This window comes from Podarcis raffonei, chromosome 7, assembly GCF_027172205.1.
Source record: "Podarcis raffonei isolate rPodRaf1 chromosome 7, rPodRaf1.pri, whole genome shotgun sequence".
Taxonomy (NCBI): domain Eukaryota; kingdom Metazoa; phylum Chordata; class Lepidosauria; order Squamata; family Lacertidae; genus Podarcis; species Podarcis raffonei.
The window spans coordinates 91,168,197-91,194,282 of NC_070608.1; the positions used below are offsets into that span (position 1 = coordinate 91,168,197).

General features: G+C 42.5%; 1 protein-coding gene across 8 annotated transcripts in view; it reads right to left on the reverse strand.

Moving 5' to 3' along the window:
* Positions 1-26,086, reverse strand: part of ADCY2 (adenylate cyclase 2) — a 142,861-nt gene that overhangs the window by 15,754 nt on the left and 101,021 nt on the right. The gene's annotated exons all lie outside the window — the stretch shown is intronic.

Here is a 26,086-nt window from a genome sequence, read left to right on the forward strand (position 1 = left end):
GGGTGTGTGGAGCGGTGCTGAGAGTCGTCTTCACCCAGCCTGCGAAGCGAAGCCGCGTCGCCATTAGCGGAGAGCGCTGACTTCTTCCAGTGAATTTGGACTAAAAGGAACATCTATCCGTGAGTAGGATTGACTGCTAAGACCTAATTGGGCACTAAAATTAAAGAAATTGGATACCGAGACGGACAAGCACCAAAAAGGAAGTCTGCTTTCCGTTCTGTAGCAAGATCAAAGCGAAAGGCATTTCAGCTGTAACTGTCTGAAAGGAGAGTGGTGGGAACTAATAAATCCATCACCAAGTAAAGAACTCCCTCCCCGAAGGCAGGAGGGGGGGGGGAGAAGATTTTAAAGTGTTTCCCTGCCATTTTAAAAGAAATTGAGCTATTCATCGCTGCTCCTGTACCAGGGGATCGGACTGCCGGAGAAAAGGCACCGGTTAAGGATTGTTGATATAAGAAGGCAAAAAAGTATCTTTAACTGACTTTGGCTACTCTCAACCTGAAACATTTATTTTGTTGCACAGAAAAGCTACTTGCAGGACATTATTGACTTGGATTCTTTAGAAAGAGAAAGAACAATAGAAAAGAACTTGGTTTATTTTCTGGAGAGTGGGGGACTAATTTGAAAGTAAAGAACTGACTGTACGCCCTCTAGAGGACTTATACATTGTTTCAGCAACAAGTGGAATTTAAAATCTGAGAACTTTTGTCTGACAGCTCAAGAGTGTGGGAATGACCTTGAGTAAAAGACTTTGTTATGGCAGATGGTAAAGAGAAATCTCACAAGAAAGAGGATTTACAAGAAACAACCTTGAGATCTGGCAGACAATATAAAGTTGAATCTTTTATGCAAAGAAGGGCTTCTGTATCAGGAGCCCCTGGAACTACAGTTATTCCAAAGGCAAAAGCGAAAATAATGTCTTCAGAAGAATCCTTTGCTAAGGTATTGGAGAAGATAAATGACTCTTTAGAGGAATTAAAAAAGCAAGGAGCAGAAACCAAAGTACAAGTTGCTGAAACAAATAAGAAAATTGAAGAAATCTCTGGGAAAATTGATTCAAATACAAAAAGTATAACTGACCTTGGGAATAAAGTGAACTCAAATGCAGAAGCAATTGGGAAATTATTGGAAGAATCATCTACAACAAGAAAGATAGCTGAGGAAGCTAAAGAAATTGCAACTGCTGCTGAGGGAAAGTTTCCACCAGTGTTCAAGAAACTAGATGAATATGAACTGGCACTTTCTATGCAGGATATGCAACGCAAGGAGAGGAATTTAAGGATCAGACTTGTGCCGGAAAAGGAAGAAGACAACCTGGTGGACTATTTGACAAAAGAATTTTCTGACTTTTGGAAGCAGGAGCTGGACAAAGAAGAATTTAAGATAGAAAGTGCATTTAGACTGGGAGCAAGGCAGAGGAAGAACAGACCCAGAGACTGTTTAATAACTCTGAGATCAAAGGAGGAACGGGACAAAATACTGAACCTGCATTACCAAACAACCCTTCGAATTGAAGATTTTCACATTGAGATTTTTAAAGATATTCCCAAAAGCATTTTGGATGCAAGAGGACACTACAAGGACCTGGTGATACTGCTGAAAAGGAACTACATTCAATTCAGGTGGGAGTTTCCCCAAGGCTTGTCTTTTAAATACAAGGGGAAGAAAAGAAGAATAAAGACAGTGAGTGACAAAGACAAGTTCTTAGGAGAACACGAAGAAGACCTACAGAAAGAGACGTTTCCAGGGCAAGGGCATCCTTCACTAGATACGGACACGGAACCACCGACAAACGAGGAACAAAAATTGGGAGCTGTAGGAGGAAAGAGTAAATAACCCCATCATGGCTCTGCAACTTCTAACCTGGAATTGTAACGGTTTGAACATTCCCAGAAAAAGGAAAAATATATTTCATGCTCTAAAGAAAGACCAATTGGACTTGATTTGCTTACAAGAGACCCATGTGACAAGAGCACATAGGAAATTATTAATAAATAAAAGACTGGGACAAGAATTTATATCTTCAGACAGAGTAAAAAAGAGAGGAGTAGTGATTTATGCAAAGGAAAAGCTGCAACCGAAACAAATCTTCAAAGACGACCAAGGAAGATATCTGGCAATTGAAATCCAATTTCAAGGAGAAAAGTATCTGATAGTGGGAGTTTATGCGCCAAATGAAGGGAAAGCTGAATTCTTCAAGAAGTTGCATGAGACTTTGATGGACTACATGGATTATAATCTAATTATGATGGGAGACATGAATGGAGTGGTTTCAACAAATATGGACAAAGCACAAAGACAGGTAGTAACAAAAGATGGAAGACTACCAAAGACCTTTTTTGAAATGACTGACAATATGGATTTGATAGACATCTGGAGAACAAAACACCCATTAGAAAGAGAGGGAACCTTCTTTTCTGAAGCCAAAATGACATGGACAAGGATCGACCAAATTTGGGTGACTAGCAGTATGGCGTAGAACATAAAGAGAGTGGAAATCTGCCCAAAAACTTTCTCCGACCATAATGCAGTAAAGATGGTGATGAGGCAAACAACAACTGGCTCCTTCAGATGGAGAATGAATGACACCTTACTTAGAGATGAGGAGATTTGCAAGAAGGCCCAAAAAACTTTGAAAGACTATTTTGAAATTAATCTAAGGACTAAAGTAGAAAAAAGAATAGTATGGGACGCAAGCAAAGCCGTGATGAGAGGGTTTCTGATACAACAAAATACATTAAAGAAAAGAAAACAAAATGAGAGGAAGGAAAAAATTCTGGAAAAGATAAAAGAAGGGGGAAAGAAACTAAGATTGAAGCCAAAATCACAAGAGATTTTAAGAGAAATCAAATTTTATCAAACACAATATATGGAACTGACGAATCAAGAATTAGAGTGGAAAATTAAGCAAATGAGACAAAAGACTTTTGAATCTGCTGACAAATGTGGCAAGCTATTGGCTTGGCAAATAAAGAAGAGACAAAAACTCAACACGGTAACAAACATAGAAGTGGAAGGAAAGAATATAAGTAACCCAGCTGAAATCAGGAACTGTTTTCAGAACTACTTTAGACAACTTTACACACAAGGGCCGCAAAAAGAAACAGATATACAACAATTCCTCGAGAAAAATGGGCTGAAAAAGATTTCGCAGGAAAGTAAGACAATTTTGAACCAGGAGATATCAGCACAGGAAATAGAAGATGCCATTCAAAACATGACGTTGGGCAAATCACCTGGACCGGATGGACTGACTTCCAAATATTACAAAGTTTTGAAGGAAGGGCTTATACAACCTTTGAAGGAAGTCTGCAACGAGATTATGGAGGGGAGGAAGGCACCCGATACGTGGAGAGAGGCCTATATTACACTTATACCAAAGACAGAGACTGAAAAGACCCAACTTAAGAACTACCGACCCATCTCGTTACTAAATGTGGATTACAAAATCTTTGCTGATGTTTTAGCAAAGAGACTGAAAAGAGTTTTGATGGAGGAGATTCATGGGGACCAAGCGGGCTTTCTCCCGAAAAGGCATTTGTCGGACAATGTAAGGAATATAATTGACATTTTGGAGAAGTTGGAAGTGAACATAAATACTAAGGCTGTTTTGATATTTGTGGACGCCGAGAAAGCCTTTGACAACATTTCTTGGAGCTTTATGTTGAAGAACCTCCGGGGGATGGGGGTAGGCCAAGGGTTTGAGAATGGTATAGGTGCAATTTATTCTGAACAGAAAGCAAAATTAATTGTAAATAATGTGGTTACAGAAGAGTTCAAGATTGAAAAAGGGACACGACAGGGGTGCCCTATCTCCCCATTACTTTTTATATCGGTCCTGGAGGTTTTGCTTAATATGATTAGGAGGGACCAGTTGGTTAAAGGGATTCAGGTCGGAGCTAAACAATACAAACTGAGAGCATTTGCAGATGACCTAGTACTTACATTGCAAGAGCCAGAAGCTAGTACGAAAAGAGTTTTGGAAATAATCCAAGAGTTTGGTCAATTGGCAGGATTTAAATTGAATAAGTCAAAAACAAAGGTATTGGAGAAAAATCTAACACAGGTTGAAAAAGAAAGGTTTCAGAATGAGACAGGGTTGACTGTGGTTAAAAAAGTGAAATACTTGGGTATAAACATGACAGCCAAGAATGTGAATTTATTTAAAGATAATTATGAAAAAACTTGGACAGAAGTGAAAAAAGACTTGGAGATTTGGTCAAATTTAAAGCTTTCCTTGTTAGGTCGAATTGCAGTCATAAAGATGAATGTATTGCCAAGAATGTTGTTTTTGTTTCAAGCATTGCAAATAATGGATAAAATGGACTGTTTCAAGAAGTGGCAAAAAGACATATCTAAATTTGTCTGGCAGGGCAAAAAGCCCAGAATTAAATTTAAGATATTAACGGATTCAAAGGAAAGAGGGGGGTTTGCCCTGCCAGACTTCAAACTGTACTATGAAGCGGCAGCTTTCTGCTGGCTGAAAGAATGGCTGCTTCTTGAAAACACAGACATTTTGGATTTGGAAGGTTTCAACAATATTTTTGGGTGGCATGCATATCTGTGGTATGACAAGGTTAAAGCACATAAAAGTTTTAAAAACCATATTGTCAGAAAAGCACTATTAAATGTCTGGGTCAGATATAAAGACTTGCTGGAAAACAAAACTCCAAGGTGGCTATCGCCAATGGAAGCAAAGGCTGTTAAAAAGTCTAATATGGAGTCAAAGTGGCCAAGATACTGGGAAATCTTGGAAAAGGAAGGGGACAAATGGAGATTGCAGAGTTTTGAGAAATTAAAAGGGAAGGTGAGAGATTGGTTGCATTATCATCAAATAAATGAAGTGTTTAAAATGGACAGTAAAATTGGCTTCCAGGTGGAAAAATCAAAATTGGAGACAGAACTGTTAGAACCCAGTACTAGAAATTTGTCAAAAATGTATAATTTGCTGCTGAAATGGAATACACAGGATGAAACGGTTAAATCAAGTATGATTAAATGGGCTCAGGACATTGGTCATAATATCATGTTTGCTGACTGGGAAAAGTTGTGGACCACCGGGATGAAATTTACGGCATGTAATGCCTTAAGAGAAAATATTATGAAAATGATCTATAGGTGGTACCTAACCCCAGTCAAGCTTGCAAAGATTTACCATTTGCCTGACAATAAATGTTGGAAATGTAAAGAAAAGGAAGGTACATTCTTTCACCTTTGGTGGACGTGCCCGAAGATTAAGGCATTCTGGGAAATGATCTATAATGAACTTAAAAAGGTATTTAAATATACTTTCACCAAGAAACCAGAGGCCTTTCTCTTGGGTATTGTCGGCCAAGGGGTGTTAAAGACAGATACAACTTTCTTCATGTATGCTACAACAGCAGCTAGAATACTCATTGCGAAGTACTGGAAGACGCAAGATCTACCCACACTGGAAGAATGGCAGATGAAGGTGATAGACTACATGGGCTTGGCAGAAATGACGGGCAGAATCCGAAACCAGGGAAGAGAAGCAGCGCAAGAAGATTGGAAAAAGTTTAAGGACTATTTAAAGAAATACTACAAAATTAATGAGAGTTAGAATGATGTTGGATTGGAAAGTAAATGGTTACTATTAGTAATGGTTAAGACAAGGAGAATAAGGAAGATTAGCCTGAATTTTTATTAAAATAAGGGAAGATTTGCTGAGTAATTGATAAGAACTTGGAATACAGAGAAGGGAGGCATGAGGAAGTCGGGGAAGAAAGGTGTAAGAAACTAAGATATGAAATGGTACATGTTTTTTGTTTTGATTGTGTTTTTTGTTTGTTTATGTATTTGTTATATGTTTGTGTTGTTATAAAAATCTGCAATAAAAAATTATTATAAATAAAATATTTTTAAAAGACAATTGAAAAGCAGTTTAAAAGAATGAAAACAGTCCTCTCTGCTTGGCAGCAGCAGTCCTTTTCTAGTCTGTCAGGCCCCTCCCTCGGCCTGGTGGAAAACGGCAGGAGCCGGACCCTCTCAACAGGGGGCTGAGTGGTTTTGCGTTTGCCCCACAGCTTGCCCCACAGCACCTGCTCCTTAGTGATGAATCAGAACAAACGGGAGTCCATGGAAAACCCAACTGCTGTTTCTTTCAATCCAGCGGCAAAGAGAGGGTTTCCCCGAGTGAAGGGGGCAGAGCCAACGGAGGTGTGAATGAGCCCATCCTATTTATTACACAGGAATAGAATCATAGAATCATAGAATCATAGAGTTGGAAGAGACCACAAGGGCCATCGAGTCCAACCCCCTGCCAAGCAGGAAACACCATCAGAGCACTCCTGACATATGGTTGTCAAGCCTTTGCTTAAAGACCTCCAAAGAAGGAGACTCCACCACACTCCTTGGCAGCAAATTCCACTGTCGAACAGCTCTTACTGTCAGGAAGTTCTTCCTAATGTTTAGGTGGAATCTTCTTTCTTGTAGCTTGGATCCATTGCTCCGTGTCCGCTTCTCTGGAGCAGCAGAAAACAACCTTTCTCCCTCCTCTATGTGACATCCTTTTATATATTTGAACATGGCCTTAACCTCCTCTTCTCCAGGCTAAACATGCCCAGCTCCCTTAGCCGTTCCTCATAAGGCATCGTTTCCAGGCCTTTGACCATTTTGGTTGCCCTCCTCTGGACACGTTCCAGTTTGTCAGTGTCCTTCTTGAACTGTGGTGCCCAGAACTGGACACAGTACTCCAGGTGAGGTCTGACCAGAGCAGAATACAGTGGCACTATTACTTCCCTTGATCTAGATGCTATACTCCTATTGATGCAGCCCAGAATTGCATTGGCTTTTTTAGCTGCCGCGTCACACTGTTGGCTCATGTCAAGTTTGTGGTCAACCAAGACTCCTAGATCCTTTTCACATGTAGTGCTCTCAAGCCAGGTGTCACCCATCTTGTATTTGTGCCTCTCATTTTTTTTGCCCAAGTGCAATACTTTACATTTCTCCCTGTTAAAATTCATCTTGTTTGTTTTGGCCCAGTTCTCTAATCTGTCAAGGTCGTTTTGAAGTGTGATCCTGTCCTCTGGGGTGTTAGCCACCCCTCCCAGTTTGGTGTCATCTGCAAATTTGATCAGGATGCCCTTGAGTCCATCACCCAAGTCGTTGATAAAGATGTTGAATAAGACCGGGCCCAAGACAGAACCCTGTGGCACCCCACTAGTCACTCTTCTCCAGGATGAAGAGGAACCATTGATGAGCACCCTTTGAGTTCGGTCAATCAGCCAGTTACAAATCCACTGAGTGGTAGCATAGTCAAGACCGCATTTTACCAGCTTCTTTACAAGAATATCATGGGGCACCTTGTCAAATGCCTTGCTGAAATCAAGGTAGGCTACATCCACTGCGTTCCCTTCATCTACCAGGCTTGTAATTCTGTCAAAAAACGAGATCAGGTTAGTCTGACATGACTTATTTTTCAGAAATCCATGCTGACTATTGGTGATCACAGCATTCCTTTCCAGGTGCTCACAGACTGTTTGCTTAATGATCTGCTCCAGAATCTTCCCTGGTATTGATGTCAGACTGACTGGGCGGTAATTATTTGGGTCCTCTCTTTTCCCCTTTTTGAAAATAGGGACAACATTTGCCCTCCTCCAGTCTGCCGGGACTTCGCCTGTTCTCCAGGAATTCTCAAAGATGACTGCCAGTGGTTCTGAGATCACATCTGCCAGTTCTTTTAATACTCTTGGATGCAGTTCGTCTGGCCCTGGAGACTTGAATACATCTAGACTAGCCAAGTATTCTTGTACTATCTCCTTAGTTATTCTGGGCTGTGTTTCCTCTGCTGAATCATTTGCTCCAAATTCTTCAGGTCGGGCATTGTTTTCTTTATCGGAGAAGACTGAGGCAAAGAAGGCATTGAGGAGTTCAGCCCTTTCTGTGTCCCCTGTTTGCATTTCACCATCTTCTCCTCTGAGTGACCCCACTGTTTCTTTGTTCTTCCTTTTGCTACGAACATACCCATAAAAGGAGAAGTTACAAAACAGTTTTTTGAAAGAGGGCTTCCAGCCCAGTGGAATGGTCCCTTTCTATTTGCCCCAGCGGAAACAGCGAGTCATGAAGGACTTGAGGGCGAGCCCATGTCTGGGTCTAATCTGGAGTCTGCAGACGAATCACTCATGGTGGTTTGGGATAACAGCCGAGGATGGGAAGTCTCAGAGGCCACAGGTGTCCAAAGCCTCCTGTTACGCCTACCGGCGTGGTTGCTCAAGAGCGAACAGGCAAGATCCCCACTGGTCTTTTCAAAGGCTTTATTATTGGTGCAAAAACGTTTACAGTGAAGAACGTCTCAATTCCATGTCTTGCTCAGTCACTAGCAGAATCTGAGAGTGGGGGGTCCTTAAACTTTCCCCAGCAGGGTAGTCTCTTGACCCCCAGCCGACGCCTCCCCTCTCTGCGCGTAAACCTACTGTGCAGAGAGGGCGTGGCCAAAGGGGGACCTGCCTCCCCCCCGCTTTGCTCAAGCACGGTTCTTTGGCTCTCTCTTGCATGTTCCGAGCCCTGCATCTCTTCCCCACTAGAGGCGGGGCTTCCCTCCTCCGCGGAGGAAGTGCTGCTTCTCACGATCTTTGGAGGCTCCCTGTAACCCAGCTACCCTTCCACCTCTCGCCTCTGAGCTGATGGCAGTTCCCTGACACCTCCGAATCACCTTTTTAGAGCAGTGGAGCTGAAGGAAGCAAATGATAGTGGCCAACAATATATTTGGGAATGGATGGGGCAGCCTGCCTTCCAGGCGTACCTTTATACCAGCCTCAATTCTGCAGCGACAGCATGAACAATGTTTAAACAGAACAAGCTCTAGTAAGGCGGGGGTGGGGGGAAGCAAAGAATTGAAAATTATAACAAAAAGAAGAAAACCTTGGGAATAGTAGCTCTGCTTCATGGCTCCTATTTAACTCACCTCAGAGAAGGGAGATTTTCAAAGCAGGGCAGATCCAAAATGCAGCAGAAGACAGGGCAAATATGGGGAAAGCCCTACTTAATATACAGGTTGTTCTAAGATAGTAAAGGAAATGCTAAAGAACCATAAACCTGCAGTTGAATTAATTTACAATGACATTTTCTGTTGGATTTAAAGGATTGGGGAAGAGAGAAGGAAATCTGAATTGGAGAGTTTTCTTTGTTTGCAAAATGGAAGCCAAGGTTGTGCTTAAAGCACTGTACTGCAAGAAACTAGGAAGTCACAGTATTCAGAAGGCTTTCCTTCCAAAGGCAAATTACAATTTTCTTTGAATTCCCCCTGCTTCAAAAGAGGTGTGGAGAGTCATACTGGTCTTCAAACTTCAGCAGTCTTCAAAAGAGATATTGTACTGTATTAAGTTTTACATCTTTCCTGTTTCCCTGGAGAACAGGTGCAGGGACCAAGGAGGAGTTGACACTTGAAAGACACAAAATAAAAGTGCCTGTACCAACTTTCATTCTGATGTCTCAATCTTCAGTGCAGAAACCACAACTGTGTTCTTTCTCCCTCCCTCCCTCTTTGCCATTTCCTTATCCCTCTAAAAGCAGCCGTGGGGGTTGACCTGGTCTTTAAATCTGAAATTCAGAATTGAGCCCTAAATACACGCATCACATTTCACTTCACTATCTTGCAGATCATCAGTTATTACAGTGGTACCTCGGGTTACATACGCTTCAGGTTACAGACTCCGCTAACCCAGAAATAGTACCTTGGGTTAAGAACTTTGCTTCAGGATGAGAACAGAAATCACGCGGCGGAAGCAGGAGGCCCCATTAGCTAAAGTGGTGCTTCAGGTTAAGAACAGTTTCAGGTTAAGTATGGACCTCCGGAACGAATTAAGTACTTAACCCGAGGTACCACTGTACTGTTATTAAAAAATTATTGGAATGCCAAATGGATGACTTAAACACTGAAGCTGATGACATTCCTATGCAGAGCCAAAGAATAAAAACCTATTCATCACCAAATAGGAAATATCAGTCTAGCATTATCAATGTACTCGTGATGCATATTAAATTACTGGATGCTCCTCTCTTATCCCCCTTCATGGATCACTGCCTTGCCGTGGCGAAGGGGCTTGAATAACTCGGAGAAGCTATGAGCTATGCCGTGCAGGGCCACCCAAGATGGACAGGTCATAGTGGAGAGTTTTGACCAAACGTGATCCACCTGGAGCAGGAACCGGCAAGCCACTCCAGTAAATTATGATTAAATGGGTAATGGATGTTGGCCATAACACTGAGTATAAGAATTGGTCAAAATTATGGAACACTGGGCTAAAATTTACAGCATGTACATGGTTGAAAGAAAAGCTGTTAAAAATGATGTATAGATGGTACCTCACTCCAATTAAACTGACAAGGATGTATAAAACAGGAAACAAGAATTGCTGGAAATGTGGGGTGAAAAAAGGTAGTCTTTTCCCTGGAAAAGACCCTGATGTTGGGAAAGATTGAGGGCACAAGGAGAAGGGGACGACAGAGGACGAGATGGTGGGACAGTGTTCTCGAAGCTACAAACATGAGTCTGACCAAACTGCGGGAGACAGTGGAAGACAGAAGTGCCTGGCGTGCTCTGGTCCATGGGGTCACGAAGAGTCGGACACGACTAAACAACAACAACAACAACAACAACTCTCTTATCACTTTTATATTTAATAAATCCTTTAAAGATGGCCTCCTGGGAAATATGAAAACACTATTCCTAACACTCGTTCAAACAGCTTTGTCATACTTCCTGTTTAATGAGTGGACAAGTCCTCCTTCATCAGAGGTTTGCTCCACCCTCCCATCACCTCCCACCTCAATGTTCTGCAGGTGAGGAAGGCTTCTCTTGTGCAAAAGTGTGGAGAGGGGAGAGAACCTGAACTGCAGAAACTGCAGTTCGAAAGCACATCAAAGTGCAAGTAGATCAACAGATACCGCTCTGGCGGGAAGGTAAACGGCGTTTCCGTGCGCTGCTCTGGTTCGCCAGAAGCGGCTTAGTTATGCTGGCCACATGACCTGGAAGCTGTACGCCGGCTCCCTCGGCCAATAAAGCGAGATGAGCGCCGCAACCCCAGAGCCGGTCACGACTGGCCCTAATGGTCAGGGGTCCCTTTACCTTTACCTTACTTATAGACACAAGAGAAAGAGGAGGCCCTCGCCCTCCCAGACCTTAAACTGTACTATGAGGCTGCATGCTTGGTTTGGATTAGGGACTGGATAAAACTGGAAAAGGAAGAAGCATTAGATTTAGAAGGTCATGATAACAGATATGGATGCCATGCATATTTATGCTATGGAAAAGGGAAAGTACATAAAGGATTTTGCAATCACTTCATTAGGAAATCATTAATGAGTATGGAAGAGATATAAAGATTTAATAGAACAAAAAACACCTTGGTGGCTCTCACCAATTGAAGCTTCATTACTCATACCGCTCGGTAAAAAGGGGAAATGGCCTGTGTTAAGCAATTCTTCAAACAGCTCTTGTTTATTCACAGGCCAGGACAGAACTGAACTGAAGGGCTCAGTCAGCCTGCTTATATAGAGCTCCAGTACCACGTTACTGTGACAACTTTCTAAAACTATCCAATCACTGAACGTAATTTTCGATCCTTCATTTGCATATCTACAGTATCCCCCTGCTGGCCCAGGGTGAGAACTTCAGTACATAACAGCCTACATACAGAGACTTATTGAGAAATCAAGAAGGAAAATGGAAATGGAAACGAAAAGATTATGATGAAATTAAAGACCATTTTCAGAGTTGGTTGCATTACAGACAATTAAATGAAATTTATAAGGAAGATAGCAAAAAAGGGTTTAGTTATACAATCTCTAGATTCCAAAAAGAGGTTATAGAAGAAGACACAAAGTTATTGAAGAAAGAATATAGTATACTGCTAGAATGGGAAACGAAAGACGAGGAGGTCAAATCGGTTATGATTAAATGGGTGCAACATATAGGACATAATATACAATTTGAGAACTGGGAAAAATTGTGGAAAGTAGATTTGAAATTTACAGACTGTTCTCTTCTGAAGGAAAACTATATGAAAAAGATGTATAGATGGTATATCACACCAGTAAAAATGGCAAAAATGTATAAAACTGTGTCAAATATATGTTGGAAATGTAAGGAAAAAGAAGGTACTTTGTATCATATGTGGTGGGAATGTAGAGAAGTTTAAAAAAATTGGGAGATGAAATATAATGAACTGAAAAAAATGTTCAAAATGACATTTGTAAAAGAACCAGAAGCATTTTTGTTAGGGATTTTAGGACAAATTAACATATAAACTACGAGAGGACAACCGTGACTTCAAGGAAGAATGGGAACTTTTTACAAACCACCGTATTTTTCACTCTATAAGACGCACCAGACCACAAGACGCACCTAGTTTTTGGAGGAGGAAAACAAGAAAAAAAATATTCTGAATCTCAGAAGCCAGAACAGCAAGAGGGATCGCTGTGCAGTGAAAGCAGCAATCCCTCTTGCTGTTCTGGCTTCTGGGATAGCTGCACAACCTGCATTCGCTCCATAAGACGCACACACATTTCCCCTTACTTTTTAGGGGGGGGGAAAGTGAGTCTTATAGAGCAAAAAATACGGTATTTAAAAAGACTTGCATTCCTTGGCAGGTTTTGAATAAACATCCACAAATTTATTAGTGGAACATAGGATAGATAAGGTAATGATATGTATAACTTTTTAACATGCAGAGAATAATATGTGCAAACAAATCAGAGTGTGGAGCTGAGGGAAGTCTCTGGAGGGTGGGAGAGGAAGGAATGGGAGGGAATAAAAGGGGGGAATGTAATTGGTTATATTGATTGATAATTTGTCTGTTAAAACTGTTCAATAAAAATATATTTAACAAAAAGAAATTATAATAAAAGATGGCAAAATATTGTATACAGATTTTTAAAATAATCTAAATAAAACATTTTTTTGAAAGAACAAAGATTGCACTGGAATAGATGTGTGTGTGCACACCGTGCAATCCAGCAGCTAACTGGGATAGCTCAGTCAGTAGAGCAGGAGACTCTTCATCTCAGGGTCATGGGTTCGAGTTCCACGTTGGGCAAAAGATTCCTGCACTGCAGGGGGTTGGACTAGATGACCCTTGCAGTCCCTTACAACCCTACAATTCTATGATTCAAGCACTAGTTGCCTATGAACCATGTTACACGCCAGAAGCTCAACGGCTGGAGAGGTTGAGGTTGTGGGGCTGGCAAAAGATTCACAAGATCTGACCTTTAACTGCAACTCAGCAGCAAATTAAAATACTCCTCTTGCTCAGCACTAGCCACCAAATAAGAGTTAAAGTCTACTCAAAGCTTAATAAGGTACTTTATCACAGTATTAATATTCCACAGTGGTAAGGAGAGTTTCAATTAAATTGCATTCCACAAGCACAATACTGACACAGCCCACAGGAGAACAATATCTGGATGGAATTAAACAGCCTCAGTCTTGGGCTGGTTCCTGCTGGCCCAGCTAAGCCCCACTGGCACGGCAGGGCAAAAACACAGAGCTAGGCAAGGCAACAAATCTGCAGTCCTGCTGAGGCAGCGCTAAGGAGAGTCAGGCAAAGAGGCAAAGAAAAACAACAGCAATGCTGCTCCTTTTTTGTTCTCGTTTTAGCTGACATAAAACAGATCTGCTTTATTAATCTTTGGGTGACATATTTCTAGAGGGGATGGACTGGTGAAACTGGTTCAGGACTGGGAAACTCAAAGTGCTTCACCAGACAACACTGACACAAAATGTGGTGAGGGACAACATTACTTACTTATTTCATAAACTTTATACCCCGCTTGATTATAAAAAACCTCAGAGCGGTTTACAAAAAGATGAAACAGTAAAATCAAGTAATAGTTCTGCTTTAAAACGTACAAAAGTTAAAATACTAAAGCAGATTAGAATTACCTCAACTTTCTAAGCATCTGAGTAGGGCTTGTTTAAACAGGAATGTTATCAGCATGTGCCAAAAAAAGTACAGTGAAGGCGCTTGCTTGATCTCAAGAGGCAGGGAGTTCCAAAGTCTAGGTGCAGCCACACAAAACAGCAAATTTCTTACGAAGGCGTCTGTAATAGTGCCAAATCCACAGACCGAGGCAGCTGAGAGGGCACAGGCAGGGTCAGAGGATCTCGTAGGTAAACTGGCCCAAGTTGTTAATGGCTTTGTATGACGCGCGGTGTAAATTAATAATAATAATAATTAATTTTATTTATATCCCGCCCTCCCCAGCCGAAGCTGGGCTCAGGGCGGCTAACAACAATCAAAATAATCCAGCATTCTAAAAACATTCATTATAAAATTAATTAAAATCAAACTGATGGCAACCATTAAGCAAAATTCTGTGCAGATTGCCAGAGGAGGGGGTCAGGCTGCGCCCTGACCAAAGGCCTGGTGGAACAGCTCTGTCTTGCAGGCCCTGCGGAAAGATGTCAGGTCCCGCAGGGCCCTAGTCTCTTGTGACAGAGCATTCCACCAGATTGGAGCTGCGGCCGAGAAAGCCCTGGCTCTAGTTGAGGCCAGCCTAACCTCTCTGTGGCCTGGGATCTTCAGGATGTTTTTATTTGCAGACCGTAAATTTCTCTGTGGGACATACCAGGAGAGGCGGTCCCGTAGGTACGAGGGTCCTAGGCCGTATAGGGCTTTAAAGGTTAAAACCAGCACCTTAAACCTGATCCTGTACTCCACCAGGAGCCAGTGCAGCTGGTATAGTACCGGATGAATATGATCTCGCAGCGAAGACCCCGCTGGAGTTTCTGGGTCAGTCTCAAGGGCAGCCCCACGTAGAGCGAGTTCCAATCTGGAGGTGACCGTCGCGTGGATCACAGTGGCTAGGTCAGGGCGAGAGAGATAAGGAGCCAACTGCTTAGCTTGGCGGAGATGAAAAAATGCCGCCTTTGTTATAGCTGTAATCTGTGCCTCCATAGAGAGGGAGGTATCGAAGATTACACCCAAACACTTAACGGACGGTGCTGGCACTAATTGCGTCCCCGCAAGAGATGGGAGTTTCCCCCTCAATCCCATATTGTCCCGTCCCAGCCAGAGGACCTCTGTCTTCGAAGGATTTAGCTTCAACCGGCTCCCACGTAACCATCCAGCCACAGCTTCCAGACATCTGGTCAGTGTGTCTGGGGCCGAGTCAGGATGGCCATCCATCAACAGATAGAGTTGGGTGTCATCGGCATACTGATGGCAACCCAGCCCAAAACTCCGGACAAGCTGGGCGAGGGGGCGCATAAAGATGTTGAAAAGCATCGGGGAGAGTATCGCACCCTGAGGCACTCCACACACCAAGGAGTGGCACGATGACAATTCCCCCCAAGTGCCACCCTCTGTCCCCGACCAGAGAGAAACGAGCGCAGCCATTGAAGGACTGTGCCCTGGATCCCCACGTCGGCAACGCGGTGGTCCAGGAGTTCGTGATCGACCATGTCGAAGGCTGCTGACAGGTCTAGAAGAATCAGCAGCCCCGACCCGCCTCGATCCAGCTGCCTGCGGAGATCATCTGTTAGGGCGACCAGAGCCGTCTCGGTCCCATGACCAGCGCGGAAGCCGGACTGGAATGGACCGAGAGCCGATGTTTCATCCAGAAACCTACCAAGCTGTTCAGCAACCGCTCTCTCAATCACCTTACCCAGGAATGGAAGATTCGAAACCGGGTGGTAATTGGATAGATCTAAGGGATCTAATGATGTTTTCTTTAAGAGCGGACGCACCACTGCCTCCTTCAGTTCCCCTGGGAATATCCCCGTGCCAAGGGACAAATTGATGATATCACCCAGGGGGGCCCGCACCTCGTATACTGGACCCGAGGACAGACGAGGGGCCTCCATTTTATTTATATATTTATATATATATATATATATATATATATATATATATATATATATATATATATAATATTTATTAAAATTTTCCGTTTTACACAAACAAAAAGAAGGAAAAAAAAGCACAAAGAAAAAAGACAATATTAAAAACACATAATTTTCAAAACCTGATTTCCAAACCATCGTCCCTTGACTTCCTCATACCTCCCCTTCTTGTTTTCTAGTTCAAATTATTTATCCAGCAAATCCTAATCTCCTAACTTCGCAATTAATTAACACCTTATTTTCTATTCAGCTTCTTAAATTATTATAACTTAAACCTTATTGAAACAAAAGAAAAAAGAAAAACATTTCTTCCATATTCTTTTACCATAGCAGCTAGAAACCATTAGTTTCAATCCAACTCCCTTCAAGATTCAGTAATGTTACAGTATTTCTTTAAATAGTCCTTAAATTTCTTCCAATCTTCTTCTGCCGACTCTTCTCCCTGGTCGCGGATTCTGCCAGTCATTTCTGCCAATCCCATACAGTCAATCAGCTTCGTCTGCCATTCTTCCAGAGTGGGTAGGTCTTGCGTCTTCCAGTGCTTTGCTACAAGTATTCTTGCTGCTGTTGTTGCATACATTAAAAAAGTTCTATCCTTCTTTGGCACCAATTGGCCGACTATGCCCAAGAGGAAGGCCTCTGGTTTCTTCAGGAAGGTATATTTAAATACCTTTTTCATTTCATTATAAATCATCTCCCAGAAAGCCTTAATCTTTGGGTACGTCCACCAAAGGTGAAAGAATGTACCTTCATTTTGTTTACATTTCCAACATTTATTATCGGGCAAATGATAAATTTTAGCAAGCTTGACTGGTGTCATGTACCACTTGTATATCATTTTCATAATATTCTCTCTTAAGGCATTACATGCTGTAAATTTCATACCGGTGGTCCACAACTGTTCCCAGTCAGCAAACATAATGTTATGACCAATGTCCTGTGCCCATTTAATCATTGCAGATTTAACCGTTTCATCCTGCGTATTCCACTGCAACAGCAAGTTATACATTTTTGACAGAATCTTAGTTTTAGGTTCTAGCACTTCTGTTTCTAATTTAGATTTTTCCACCTGGAAGCCAATTTTCTTGTCTAGATTGTACGCCTCCATTATCTGATAATAATGTAGCCAGTCCTGCACTTTATTTTTTAGCTTCTCAAAACTCTGTAGTTTCAACCTGTCTCCTAAAATTTCCCAATATTTTGGCCAATTGGCCTCCATATTGAGCTTTTTCTGAGCTTTCGCTTCCATTGGCGACAACCACCTTGGGGTTTTGTTTTCCAATAAATCCTTATATCTAATCCAGACATTAAACAGAGATCTCCTAACAATATGATTTTTAAATGCTTTGTGTGCTTTAACCTTGTCATACCACAAATATGCATGCCACCCAAAAACATTATTAAAACCTTCTAAGTCCAAAATGTCTGTATTCTCAAGAAGCAACCACTCTTTCAGCCAGCAAAACGCTGCTGACTCGTAATAAAGTTTAAAGTCTGGCAGGGCAAATCCACCCCTTTCTTTTGCATCAGTTAAAATCTTAAATTTTATTCTAGGCTTCTTGCCCTGCCAGACAAATTTAGAAATATCTTTCTGCCACTTCTTGAAACAGTCCATCTTGTCCACAATTTGCAATGTTTGAAACCAAAACAACATTCTAGGCAATACATTCATCTTTATAGCTGCAATTCGACCCAACAAGGAAAGCTTCAGATTAGACCAAATTTCTAAATCCTTTTTCACTTCCGACCAACATTTTTCATAGTTATCCCTAAACAAATTCCCATTTTTAGATGTCATATTGATCCCCAGGTATTTCACTTTCTTCACAACAGTTAAGCCTGTTTCATTCTGAAACTTCTCTCTTTCAAACAATATTAAGTTTTTCTCTAAAACCTTAGTTTTTGACTTATTCAGTTTAAATCCTGCCACTTGACCAAATTCTTGAATTAATTCTAAAACTCTTTTAGTACTAGATTCTGGCTCCTGTAATGTCAAAACTAAGTCATCTGCAAATGCTCTCAATTTATACTGTTTGGCTCCGACCTGTATACCTTTAACCAACCGGTCCTTTCTAATCATGTTCAGCAAAACCTCCAGGACCGATATAAAAAGTAAAGGGGAAATTGGGCACCCTTGTCGTGTCCCTTTTTCTATCTTAAATTGCTCCGTAACCATATTATTTACAATTAATTTAGCCTTTTGTTCAGAATATATTGCACCTATACCATTTTCAAAACCTTGGCCTACCCCCATACCCTGTAGATTCTTTTTCATAAAACTCCAAGAAATGTTGTCAAAGGCTTTCTCCGCGTCCACAAATATCAGAACAGCTTTAGTGTTTATGTTCACTTCTAACTTTTCCAGAATGTCAATTACATTCCTCAAATTGTCAGATAGGTGTCTTCCCGGCAGAAAGCCCGCTTGGTCCTTATGAATCTCTTCAATCAATACTCTTTTCAGTCTCTTAGCCAAAATATCAGCAAAAATTTTGTAATCCACATTTAATAAGGATATGGGGCGGTAGTTCTTAAGTTGAGTCTTTTCAGTCTCTGTTTTCGGTATAAGTGTGATATAAGCCTCTTTCCACGTTTCTGGTGCCCTTTTCCCTTCCAAAATTTCATTGCAGACCTCCTTCAAAGGTTGAATTAACCAGTCCTTCAAAGATCTGTAATATCTGGAAGTCAGCCCATCTGGTCCCGGAGATTTGCCCCGCTGCATATTTAGAATGGCCCCTTCTATCTCTTGGTCACAAATTTTACAGTTCAACAATACTTTACTTTCTTGTGAATTTTTTTGTAATCCATTTGTTTTTAAAAATTCTTCGATACCCCTCTCATTCTGTGGCCCTTGTGCATATAATTGTTTAAAGTACTTCTGGAAACAGTTTCTAATCTCATTTGGATTATGTATATCTTTTCCTTCTACTTCCAAATTTGTAATGGTGTTTAGTTTTTGTCTTTTCTTCAGTTGCCAAGCCAGTAATTTCCCACATTTATCCGCTGATTCAAATGTCTTCTGTCTCATCTGTTTAATTTTCCATTCTATTTCCTGGTTCATAAGTTCCATATATTGAATTTGGTGGACCTTTATTTCTCTTAAAATCTCCTGTGACTTTGGCTTGGCTCTCAATTTTTTCTCACCTTCTTTTATTTTCTCCAAAATTTTATCTTTTTTCTCATTTTGCCTTCTCTTTTTTAATGCATTCTGTTGTATCAAAAACCCTCTCATCACGGCTTTACTTGCGTCCCAGATTACTCTTTTTTCCACATTTGTTGCCAAGTTTATTTCAAAATAGTCTCTTAAGGTCTTTTGGGCCTTATTGTACACTTCTTCATCTCTAAATAAGGTGTCATTCATCCTCCATCTAAAGGTGCCGGTTGTTGTTTGTTTCATCTCCATCTTTACAGCATTATGGTCAGAGCAGGTTTTAGGGCAGATCTCCACTTTTTTTAAATCTTCGGTGCCATTCCTCTAGTAATCCAAATTTGGTCAATTCTGGTCCATGTCATCTTGGCTTCAGAGAAAAAAGTTCCCTCTCTCCCCAGGGGGTTCTTAATTCTCCAAATATCAGTCAAATCCATGTTGTCAGTCATTTCAAAAAAAGTTTTTGGTAGTCTACCATCTTTAGTGACTACCTGTTTTTGCGCCTTGTCCATAAAGGTAGATACAACTCCATTCATGTCTCTCATCAAAATTATATTGTAATCCATAAAGTCCATAAGAGTCTCATGCAACTTCTTAAAAAATTCCGATTTCCCCTCATTCGGTGCATACACCCCTACTATCAAAAATTTTTCTCCTTGAAACTGAATTTCAATTGCCAAATATCTTCCTTGCTCATCTTTAAAAATAAATTTCGGTAAAAGTTTCTCCTTAGCGTATATCACCACTCCTCTCTTTTTAACTTTGTCAGACGAAATAAACTCTTGTCCTAATCTTTTATTAATAAGAATTTTCCTGTGTAGCCTCATTACATGTGTTTCCTGTAAGCAAATCAAATCCAATTGCTCTTTTTTCAATATGTGAAAGACAGCTTTTCTCTTTCTAGGGGAATTCAGTCCATTACAATTCCAGCTTAAGAGTTGCAGAGACATGATTGGTTATTTAGGTTTCCCTACCACAGCACCAAGTTGTTGTTCTTCTTCTGTCGGTGGCTTGTCTTTCCCTGAACCAGGGAATCCAAATGATAAGTTTGCTATGTCCAAAATTCCTTTTCCTAACGCTGATGTGTCCTCTCCAGATTCCACTTCCTTCTGTAGATCCTCTTCGTAGTCTTTCAGAAATTTGTCCTTGTCATTTACTGTCCTTATTCTTATTTTTTCCCCTCTGAACTTAAAAGACAGACCCTGGGGAAATTCCCACCTGAAAAGTATTTTATTTCTCCTCAACAAGCCAACCAAGTCTCTGTAGTAGGCCCTTACGTCCAAAATATGTTTAGGTATGTCCTTGAAAATTTCCACAAATGCTTCTTCAATTTCTAAGGTCCTTTGGTAATGCAGGTTCAAAATTTTATCCCTTTCGTCCTTTGTTCTTAAGGTAATCAAACAGTCTCTTGCTTTATTCTTTCCTTGACTTCTACCAAGTCTAAATGCACTCACTACCTTGAATTCTTCTTCACCCAGGCCTTGCTGCCAAAATTGTAACAGTTCCTTTGTGAGAAAGTCTGCCAAATTATCTTTCTCACTTTCTGGTACGCCCCTTAGTCTTAAATTCCTCTCCTTCCTTTGTAACTCTATCATAGACAATGTCAGGTCGTGCTCTTCTAATTTCTTATATACCGGTGGTATCTTCTCTTGGGTCTCAGTTGCAATGTTTTTGGCTTCCTCGGCTAACTTTCTAGTTGAGGCCGATTCCTCCAATAATTTATCAATAGACTGTGTATTGGAATTCACCTTTTTCCCCAATTCATTGATACTTGAAGTGTTCAAGTCAATTTTTGCTGAGGCCTCAGCCACTTGTCTGTTTGTCTCTGCAACCTGGTTGGCTAATTTCTCCAAAGATGCATCTATCTTGCCCAGTGCTTGCGCCAATAACTCTTCAGATGACATAGCTTTTGTTTTTGCCTGTGAGGCAGCAACTCCTGCTGTACCCGCTACACCAGCTGTTGAGGCCCTTCTCTGATGTGTAGTATCAGTCTTGTATTGTCTACCAGACCTGGTGGTTTTTTCCTGTGACAGCTCTATCTTCCCTTTTCCATCTGCCATAACACTCTCATTCAAAACCCAAGGTCAGTCCCACGCCAAGGAAGTTTGTTTTAAGAAGGAATTTTCCACTGCTTGGTTACTTGACTCAGATGTTATTGCAACATAATACCTCTAGGGGACACATTCCAGCTTCATATTGCAACTTTAAAACAACTAAAGTCCTAATAGGTCCCCAATAATAAAAGTCCAATTTTTCCAAGTCTTAAAAAGTTACTTTCAATATGATTCTAAACAAAGTATCCTTTACAGAGTTGAATCAAAACTTTTTTACTTTTACCCTTGCAGTTTGACAGTTCTTCCCACTGATCGACTTCCCTGTCAGAGACAGTCCGTTTCCAGGTTTTAAAGTCGGCAAATATACTTTTAATCCCTTTTTTTTTTTTTGGCAGGGCAAATGTCTCTTAAATCACTCCCTCCTATCCCTGCAAACAGAGGGGGGAATTTCCTTTTAGGTGTTGAATTTTAACCCTTTCAGAAACATCTTTCTCGGTTAAAGCTTTGAAGTCTCTTTGCTTTGCTCTTTTAACAGTCCGGGAAGGCCGACTTCCTGTTTTTACCTTTCCCGTTTCGGTGCCAAATTCTTGGAAAATTTATTCCAAATTAGCTCTCAAATCCTACTCACGGGTAGTTCTTTTTTAATGTCCAATTTTCCAGCGAAGAAATCAGCGCTCTCCGACCCTGGCTGTGCGGCTTCGCTTCGCGGAGACGGTTGCAGCTCTCAGCCCCGCGCCTCTCTCCGACCTGTTCAGGAGCCTTTAAAAAGACTCCTTCGCAGTGGGGGGGGGTGCAAAAGGAGCCCGCCGAGCCTCCGGTTCACAGGCTTCCCCGCCTGTGACTTTTTCGGGCCCCCGCTTCGCCGTAGCGGTGGTTCCCAGCTCCGCAGAAGCCGATTGCCTCCGGAGCTCAGAGGCAATCCGCCATTTCGGTCGCTGGCACTGACCGGAAGTCTCCAGTCGAGGGGCCTCCAGTTCCTTTATTGTATCCAAATTGGCAGGGAGGCCATGTCGGAGCAACAGGACCTGCTCCGCAAAAAAAGCTCGCAAATGCCTCACAGCTGTGTGTCAAATTGTTATTTAAATTTGGCTGTCCTTTAAGGGACGTTAAAGACCTAATTATACTAAATAATTGCACCGGGTGAGAGATAGCGGAGGCAATGGAGGCTGAGAAGTAGGACTTCTTAGCGGCCTTCACTGCCATCTCGTACGTTTTCATAAAAACCCTATAAGATGTTCTTGAGGCTCCGTCACGGGCACCCCGCCATACTCGCTCTAGCCGTCTGAGGTCCCGCTTCATTTTCCAAAGCTCCTCGGTAAACCAGGGAGCCCGGTTTCTGCGGGGTCGCAGAGGGCGCCTAGGTGCGATCTCATCGATGGCTGCTAGGAGCTGGATATTCCAGCCCTCAACAAGCTCAGTCAATGAGTCGCCAGGGGGAGCAAGGTCCCGCAAGGCCTGACGGAATCTATCAGGGTCCATCAGCCTCTGCGGGTGAGCCCAAATTGGCTCGCCACCTAAGCAGGGTGGGGGTGGAAAATCAATCCTGGCTTTCAGAGCGTAGTGATCAGACCATGGCACCTTCATCGAAGGAGACATGATCACATCTATACCGACGCCAAAGATCAAATCCAGCGTGTGGCCTGCTTGATGTGTGGGGCCCGAAACAAACTGGGAGAGCCCTAGTGTCGCCATGGAAGACACCAGGTCCAGAGCCTGTGAGGAGGGAGTGGCATCAGCATGGATGTTGAAGTCCCCCAATACCAATAGGTTAGGGAACTCCAAGGCCCAGCCGGCCCCCGCCTCCAGCAGGCCTGACAGGGTGGCTGCTGGTGCGCTAGGTGGCCGGTACACCAGCCAGACAGCCAAGCTCTCCTCGGAGCCCCACACTAGGCCAACACATTCAATGCCGGGGATCGATGGCGATGGTAGAGCCCTGAAAGAACAATCTTCCTGGATTAATAATGCCACCCCTCCCCCCCGGCCCACAGTCCGCGAGAGAAACCCGGGGGCGCCATCTCTCGTAAGGTAGCAGTTTACCCTTCGCGCACCCAGGTCTCCGTCACACAAGCCAGGTCAACCCCCTGCGAGGTGAAGAAATCTCGCAGGGTGGCGGTTTTGTTGCCTATAGACCTGGCATTGCACAACACCAGTGACGGAGGTGAGTAATCCTTGCTCACCCTACCCTCGTCTCTCGGGATGGGGTGCAGATTGGAAGGGGTACGAGCATATCCGTATCTCGATCCCCTTCGCCTATGACATCTGCCCCCACCGCCATACCTCCCTCGCCCCACTATGGTAGTAATCCCAAGCCTCAAACCAACCTCCATTTACAAAATAGAAAAACAAATCAAACCAAAAACAATTGTACCAAACAAAACAAATCCCCACCCCACTCAATATCCAACCCCAAACCAAAATAAAACGGAACAAAATAAAAATACATCAATGTCAACTGTCCCTTTTTGGCGGGAAACTCCCTTATCCCTGCGCCATTTCCCGCTGCTGTCCTGGATTGATGATGTCCCTTAAATTTCCCAGGTTTCATGCTCCCCCGGCTCAGGAGGGAAGCAGCGGCTTGGGGTCCTCCGCCTCGAGAGAGCACGCGCACAAGCTGCCGTGTCTCCATCTCTCCCTTTTCCCCCTCAGGGGCACGTCGTGAGGAGACGGGTGGCGGTGGGTGGGCAGGCAGCCCCTCTCTTGCGAGACTTCTGCCACGCTGCCAGGGGAAGTCGGAGGGGGCAGCGGCAGCGGCTGAGGAGGCGGCCTGAGGGAGGAGGAAGAGGAGGGGATGGGGAGGGACGCAGAAGGGCGGTGCGTCAGCGGCCACGGCTGCGCCACAACCGCCTCATGCCAGGCTCGCAGGCGGCGTGGGCAAGAGCCGATGGAACTCCTGGCGCCAGGATGACGGCAGCCCCGACATGCTGCTTAGCATCCCCTCCAACCAGTGCAGCATCTTAATGTAGTGATTTCCCCCTCTGCATCCCTTTCATAACCCTATTTTTATAAATCATTTGTCCATCCATAGTTCAAATTTTTACTACAAGTTTACTGTCAATCTACCAATGTGTGTTTACAATAGCTTTTCAACTAAATTATAAACTTTCCCCATTCTTTATTAAAGAGATCCTCTTCCTGGTTTCTAATTCTGCCTGTAAGCTTTGCCATCTCTACGTCGTTCATCAGTTTTGTCTGCCCCTCTTCTTTGGTGGGGGTTGTAGACCCTTAGGATCATCTAGTCCAACCCCCTGCAAAACCCAGTCAGTCGCAGCCAAAGCAGCATGGCTCCATGAGTGCTGGATGGATTCCTGTATAAACTAAGCCAAAATCCCTTATTTTGGCTGCTGATCCCTTATTTTTGAGGCTGCTGGTCCCTTATTTTCAAATCTGTAAGTTGTCAGCTATGACAGGTGCTGTATCCTGAAAGGGCCTCACTCCCGTCAGCAATTGTGCTGCAGCATCCTGCACCAAAAGTAGCCTCTGGATCAAGTGTGAGGGAAGCCCCACACAGAGTGCCTTGCAGTAATCCAGCCCTGAAGTATCCAGCGCATGAACTTTGGCAATGAGTGCTGTCAGCCGTGACAGCTGAGTGAAACCTCCATGTGAAGAGCAAGTCGACCTTTAGTAAAAACAAGAAGGTGGGGAAGTTGCTTGGCAGGGCACGTCCTATTTACACCCTCTTCAATTGGATCCAGGTGGACTTCAGAACTGAGTCACTAAGGCAGGCCCTATATTTTTAATAAAAGCCCTCAGAATTGATTATCTATGTGAGAATCAAGGAACTGACTTCAGTTTCTACTCAAAAGCATTTACAGATAGTGCCATGAGGCAAACTCAGATGATGAACCATTTTCCAAACTGACCTTATAATGCAAAATATAGCCAAGAGATGCTTTGTTCAAGTGCATATTTATCATGAGAATTAGAACTGTGGCCTTTCAATGCCTCATTACTATCCTAGGCTAATTTACTGAGCAAAACAAATAATGTCGCTCTCAGCTCTTGCTAGCAGAGCTCATAAAGTGAAAGAGCACCAGCCGTTGTAACACAAAAATAGACCTCTTAGAAAACCAAACTGCCGAAATTACTGCAGTAAACTGGTCATTATCAGTAAATTGGTACGGGCAAACACAATCCTGAATTCATATTTAAACACCTCTCCCAACAGGTTATGAAAAACCTGTACTTTAATGGATAATAATGTGAGAAGCTCAATGCTATAGAAATTGTCATTTTCAAAAAGTTGACTGTTTAGTTTTACAAGTAACAACATACTCTGTTTTATATTAGAGTTCATCTACAAAAAAACAAGAATGTATTCATGTATTAATTGAAAAGGTTTATGTGCTACTTTTCAGAACAATAATCTCACACAGCAGTTTAACAAGATTTAAAATACAACAATAAACAACTCTGATTCTGATGACAAATAAATGTAGGACTACAATGAGCCTTGGCCATAAGGCCCAACTAGTCTAGCCCAACGATCAACCTTATATTTCAATCACAGACTCACAGAATTGTAGAGTTGGAAGGGACCCCAAGGTCTAACCCCCTACAAAGCAGGGATCTAAAAAGAGCCCAATGCACAGCACAGCACGAAGACAATCCTAAAGAAGTGTCTAGAGAGCTTGTTTAAAGACGTCAGCTTGCCTCATTTAGCCTAGAATTAAGTTCCACCAATTGAGAGGGGGCACCACAGAAAAGGCCCTGCTCTTTGTACCTATAGCTGACTAGCTTTCACCAACAACTGACAAGCATATCATCACAGCATTTCTTATGGTGCCAGTGTGGGGTAGTGGTTAGAGGGATGGACTAGGAAACCCCAGTTTTAAATCTCCACTCCACCATGAAGCTCATTTGGTGACCTTGTGGCTGGGGGTAAAATGTTCACAAAACCTTGAGATCCTTGAAGGGAAGGCAGGATATAAACGTAATAATAAATAAACAACTTTTCTTGGTCTTGCAACCTACACTAAATACAAAGCAGCATGCAAACAAAATTCTTGATACTATGAATAGAGGTTT